The sequence below is a fragment of the Solanum pennellii genome, chromosome 5 (assembly GCF_001406875.1).
Source record: "Solanum pennellii chromosome 5, SPENNV200".
Classification (NCBI taxonomy): domain Eukaryota; kingdom Viridiplantae; phylum Streptophyta; class Magnoliopsida; order Solanales; family Solanaceae; genus Solanum; species Solanum pennellii.
This window is the reverse complement of record NC_028641.1, coordinates 67,148,950-67,155,526: the sequence shown is the minus strand read 5'-3', so window position 1 is coordinate 67,155,526 and position 6,577 is coordinate 67,148,950. Positions and strand designations below refer to the sequence as shown.

Sequence of the window (6,577 nt, the reverse complement as noted above, 5' to 3'; positions counted from 1 at the left end):
CTTTTTACATATATGACATGTGTCTTTGTTTAATTCATCACTTTGACATGTTATCGGCAAGTGTATTACACACACTTTGTATTTTTGGATGATTGTTAGTGTCAAAATGACACAATGAGATCCTACATGAGGGGTTTAAAATCACCCGATTGAGGTGTCTAAGTGAAGCTTTGTGCCAAGTTTAAGGGGTTACCGATGAGTTATGCCTTTATTATTTGTGTCTTCCGTCGATGGAAATCGCTAAATCAACTTAAACTAACCTATATTTAAAAAAAAACGACTTGTTCTCCATTTTAAAGTCATTTGTCGACCCCTCTAACATTTAACCCATTCCACTTGGACTTAATCATTTACCACAAACCATTATCATGATCTTCTTTATGAGAATTTCACCTTTCTTTATTGTGAATGATTCTGATGCATATCTTTCATCTTTTTCGTTAATATCATATTCTACGATATTATCTACGCCTTCACATATCCATTCCTCTTTCAATTCCAGTTTGTCATTATCGGATTTGTACTCAAATTCTATTTTCCTTTTCCCTTGTGCTCCTGTTGTTGACGGGACCTTTAACTTCATCACAATTTGTTTTATTTCCAATCTTCTTCTTCTTTATCTCCTTTCCTTTGTGTTTATCTTCCATCTTCGTCTTAGATCCCGCCAATATTCATATCTTAGAAATTTCAATTATCTGTGGACTGTTTGTTTACTTATTGTTTTCTTCGCTTTTCTATAGGCGTTGAACAAAGTTTTCCGGCTACACTTTATTCAACGGAACTACATTCTTCCTTTCTTGTCCTCTAACCCTAAATCAACATGCAAATTTGTGTAAAGTTCATGTGGTTCTCTCCATGTGCTTATTCGAATCGACATTATTAAGTATCCTTATTTTCTTAGTAAATGTGTCCATTCAGAAACAATGTCCAAGTGGAATGGGTTATATGTTATAGGGGTTGGGACATTTGATTTAAAATAGAAATTGAGTAGTTTTAAAATTTTTGGGCTAATTTGAGTCAATTTGAGAATTTCCGTCAACATAGGGGCACAAATGATGAAAGCAGTAACGACAAGGGTAAGAATAACTCCATTTTAACAATAAGGCATAGTCAATCAATAAAACAAAGTTGATGGTGTTTTTGACCATTATTCCTAGAAAATATTTTAAATACCTAAATTAGTAGGGTTAAAAATATCCTTCAACTTTGATTTATTGGTTGACTATATAAGAGTTGTATATGATTATGAAAGCGTTAAGTATTATTGATATAATGTGTGGTATTTATATATGAACAAGTATAGAAGATAAAGGAGTCTGTTGAACGTAAAAGACCTAAAGATAAGAGAAATAACTACGTATATGACTCAAAACGTATTAACGTACTAGGAATCTATATCCTTATCTTTATCATGCCCCTCAACATCGTTTCAATTTGCTTGAGATCAATGTTGCTAACAAGGTGGACAAAGGATCTTCTAGGAAGTGCTTTAGTTAAGGCATCTGCTAGTTGAGCTCCTGTTGGAATGTGATGAACTGAAATTTTTCCACTTTCCACTTGGTCACAGATAAAATGAAAGTCAATTGCGACATGTTTCATTCGATTATGAAAGACTGGACTACGACACAGGTAGGTGACACCAATATTGTCGCAAAAAACCTTAGGGGGACAAGGCAGCTTGACCCGAAGTTCTTGCAGTAGGTTGGTTAGCCAATTTAGCTCAGCTACAACACTTGCTACAGCCCTGTATTCCACTCCTGTTGAAGATCTGGCAACTGTAGGTTGCTTGTTGGAGCACCCACAAAGTGGATTATTTCCAAGAAAAATAACATAGGCTGAAGTGGAGTGTCTAGTATCAGGAATACCGCCCAATCTGCATCTGAGTATGCAAGTAACTGAGAAGAGTTGCCACGTTTGAAGTGAAGTCCATAGGTTATGGTTACTTTTAGATAAGGAAGAAGCCTCTCTGTTGCTTTCCAATGCTTAGTTGATGGAGAGTGTTGGAATTGAGCGAGTTTGTTTACCGCAAAACATATATCAAGCTGTGTGATAATGAGGTATTGCAATGAGCGGATGACCTGCCTGTAAAGTGTAGCATCTGCTGAAGGAGAACCATCACCCAAGGATAAAATTTCACTTGTTTAAAGAGGAGTGCTCACACTTTTTGCATCCAGCATATTGAACTTGCTGAGTATATCCATAATGAAGCTACTTTGTGTGAAAGTTAATCCATGATCATACTGGATAAACACCTAGAAAAAATGTAAAAGACCAAGATCCTTAATGGAAAATCTATCACCCAACAACTTAATTGTTGCAGAAACTTACGAGTTATTAGAGCCTGTAACAACAATATCATCAACATTTATCATAACAATAATGAGAGAATTATTAGTCCATTTGATGAATAAAGAATCATCAGATTTGGAACGAGGAAAGCCACATGATAAGAGGAAATTCTTGATTTCAGTATACCATACGCGTGGAAAAGTCCATAGATAGATTTGTGTAGTTTGAACACATTATTAGGGAATCGGGGATCTACAAATTCAGGTGGTGTTGCATGAAAACAACATCATGTAGAGTACCCTGTAAAATGCATTGTTTACGTCAAGTTGATGCAACGACCATTTAAGAGACACAGATAGGGACAAGATAAGGCGAATAGTTGTTGTCTTAATAACTGGACTGAAGGTGGAATGAAAGTCAATTCTAGGACGTTGATGAAATCCTTTTTCCACTAATATAGCTTTATAACGCTCTATGGATCCATCAGGCTTGTGTTTGAAACGAAACACCCATTTGCTCCCAACTACATTTTGAGAGGGAGTAGATGGAACCAATGACCAAGTTTTATTTTTAAGTAAAGCGATGTGTTCTTCCGTCATAGCATCTTTCCATTCAGGATATTTGGATACTTGACTAAAGGTATTTGGGGTAAGGGGAAGGAGTTTTACAGTGGAGGTTGCAAGGTAATAAAAAATCGCTTTGGGTTGGAAAATATTATTTAGATACCTAGTGACTATTTGATTTGATGGTGTTTCAGGATTTGATTATGGAGATATATATGGACTGTTATTTTGAGAAGGAGAAAAAGACAAAAATGAAGTTGACCAAATCAGTAGACATGGAGTTGACCAAATCAGTAGTAGTAGGAATTGGAATGGGCTCTGCAACAGTAGGAGGTGAAAAAGATTGTAAGGAAGATGAAGAGCTAAAGGGGTCATCTGGACACAACCATTTTTCCATGTGCGAGACTTGTGGACGAGAGAATTGAGGAAGTTGGTTGTGAATGGAAAAGTATGTTCAACGAATACAACATGCCTAGAGATATAGATTTTTAGCGTGGCAAGGTCTAGGCAAGCATAACTATTGGTGGTAGCGGAATATCCTATAAACACACAAGGATTGGACTTGGGATCAAGTTTGCTTGACGTGTAGGGATTTAAACATGGATAACAAAGACAACAAAAATTTTGTAGTTTAAGAGGGTTTGGGGTAGTATTAAAGAGACACTGAAAATGAGATTTGAGACCAAGAAGTGGTGTTGGCAACCTGTTAATGAGGTAAATTGCAGATTGGAATGCGAGAGGCCAAAATTTGAGAGGGACAGAAGCATGGTGAAGAAGAGTTAAAACAAAGTCCACAACATGGCAATGTTTTCTTTTGGCAGTACCAACTAGTTGGGGAGTGTATGGAGGACTTATAAGATGCTGGATCCCAAAATTCGAGAGAGTTGATTTAAGACCAATGTATTCACCTCCCCCATCAGTGTATAACGTTTTAATTCTCAATTGAAATTGGTTTTGAACCATTTGAACATGATAAATTAAGATTTCCTTAACGTGCGATTTGGATTTTAGAAAAAACAACCAATTATATTTGGTGAAATGATCAACAAAAATAACATTGAATCTGAAATTATCGAAAGAGATAGTTGGAGAGGGACCCCAAACATCTGAATAAACAACATCAAAAGGCCTAGAACTTGTAATTGAATTGTTACCAAATGGTATACAATGACTCTTATTGCATAAACATGAATTACAAAATGTAAAAGACTCGTTATGGTTCACTAGTAGGTTGAAAGAAGAGACACAAGCTTTGGTAATACGAGGGTGAGGATGACCGAGATGAGCATGCCATAGATGCACTGATGGAGTTGTTGATGCAACAAAATGTGCTTTAGGACGAGGAGTGACTGATTTGGTCATGTCTGTAGGCCACTCATAGAGATCACCATTATTCTTGCCTTTAAGAAGACATGCCCCCGTGCTCAAATCTCTCATAAAAAAGAATAAGGAAAAAATTCAATGGAAGTTAGATTGCCTGCAAAATTAAGCAACCGAAATCAACTTCTTTTTTATAGATGGAGAACAAAAAACATATTTTAAAAGAAACTTGGCAACAAGATTAGGAGAATATAAAGTAGTGTGACTAATGTGAGTGATAGGAATTCTTTTACCATCACCAACGATTCCGTTCCAGAGAACTCAGTTGGAGTCTGAAGAGAGTGAGAGTTGCTTGTAATATGATGTGATACTCCGGAATCCAAAACCCAAGGGCTTGGAGAATTGGAAGCATAAGATTGTCGGTTGACAAAATTAATATATGCTTCAGTAGCACTGTGTGATTTGGACCCACAGACCTTTGCAATGTGACCAAACTTATCACAAAGTTGACATTGGACTCGTTGACTGTTGCTCTTGGAGGTATTCTGCTGGGTGAATGAATTGTTATTTAGGGCAGAAAATTGATTATGAGAGTTGTAGGAACCTGATGGAGGAGTGCTCCTACGATTGGAAGAGTTAGGCTGTCTATTTTTGGGACCATTATTGGTGGAATGCTGATGAAATTGAGCAGTGATCATGGGTGTGTCGACCTTAGGTTCTGAGTGTTTGATCAACATCTCTTGTTCAAGAATTTTATCAAAGAGTTCTTCGAATGTGGTAGGATTATCACGAGCTCTTATTGTTGCAGATAACTCCTTATACTCAGGAACTAGACCACTCAGGACTTTAATGACAAGTTCCTCACTGTTAACGGGTGAACCACTGCATGCCAAATCATCTGAAATGGACTTGATTTCTCTCATATAATCACTGATTGGAAGTGCATCTCATTTGACGTTCGCCAGAGTATCGCGCAAATTAAAATTCTTGAGTGTGATTTTCTCGCATAAGTTGTTTGGAGAATATCCCAAGATTCTTTGGAAGTGGAAGCATGGGCGGTGAGAGGAGAGATTGTAGAGTCAACGGATGCCATAATGACATTGCGAACAAGACTATCTTGTTGCTGCCACAATCTCAAGTTGGGGTTAGGGATTTGGGTATTTTCTTTGTCCATAATGTAAGCAGTTGGGATGGAAAGTTAACCATCAACAAAGGCAAGAAGTTGTAACCAAACAATAGAGTGGTAACTTAGGATTTCCAAGTTGGATAATTTGCACTTCCTGTTAGCTTGAAGGAGAGGTGAGACATAGGGTTAAAAGAGATCAATTGAGAGGAATGAACGACACCCCCTTGATTGAGAGTGACTGCTGGATAGTTAGGAGAGGAGGAAGTAGCAGACATTCTGAAAAAAAAGGAGTTGGAATCTGAAAAAAAGAGAGGAAGAGGATCGGATGTACTCGCCAGAGTGTTTAAGAGGCTCTTGATACCATATAAGAGTTGTATATGATTATGAAAGTATTGAGTATTATTGATGTAATATGTGTTATTCGTACATGAACAAGTAGAAGATAAAGGAGTCTGTTGAACATAAGAGACCTAAAGAGAAGAGAAATAACTACGTATATGAGTCAAAACATACTAACGTACTAGGACTCTATATCCTTATACTTATCAGACTATACCCTTACCGTTAAAATAAAGTTTTTCTTACCCCTACCGTTACAAAACTTATCAATCATGCCCCTCTTTGTATGGAAATCCCCAAATCAATCAAAATTAACCCGACTTTTAAGAAAATAACCCATCATTCGAATATAACCCTTATCCAATCTCAAACCCGACCCAACTAACTTAATCCAAACCTGTTTCACCTCCATATCTAAAGCAAATCTCAAGAACTCAATCCCTCTGTTTCCCCAAATTAGCCACAAAATACAATTCATCGAAAATGGATCGGATTGGTACAAAAACTACTCTATTTTCATTAATATCATTGAGTTGTGTGCTAAATTTTGAAGATGGATTTGATGATGATGGAGAAGAAACACCTTTGAGGGCAAAGTACGAAATAGAGGATCTTTTTTTAATTTTATATTGATACAACTCGTATTCTTTAATTTTGACAACAAAAAGGAGAAAAAGAAAACTATTGTATGATACCTATGAAAGTTCTATCTTACCTCTCAAAAAGGAAAAATAAATAAAGAAAATCTTGTATAGGATGTTTACCTTAGTAATAGTACTCCCTTTTGAGCACAACTTCTTTGACATCTCTCTCTCTCTGAACATTAATTCTTGGCTGGGCAATATCATGTTTATGCATAATGGGTCGTAAATCACAAATTAAAATTATGATTTGATTGAATTTATATTCTTTACTTTCAATCAGAGAGAATATTTGTATA

At 36.4% G+C, this 6,577-nt stretch overlaps 1 pseudogene; it reads left to right on the top strand.

Annotated features, from left to right (window-relative positions):
* Nucleotides 1-380: 380 nt before the first annotated feature.
* Nucleotides 381-954, top strand: LOC107019655 (annotated as a pseudogene).
* Nucleotides 955-6,577: the final 5,623 nt, after the last annotated feature.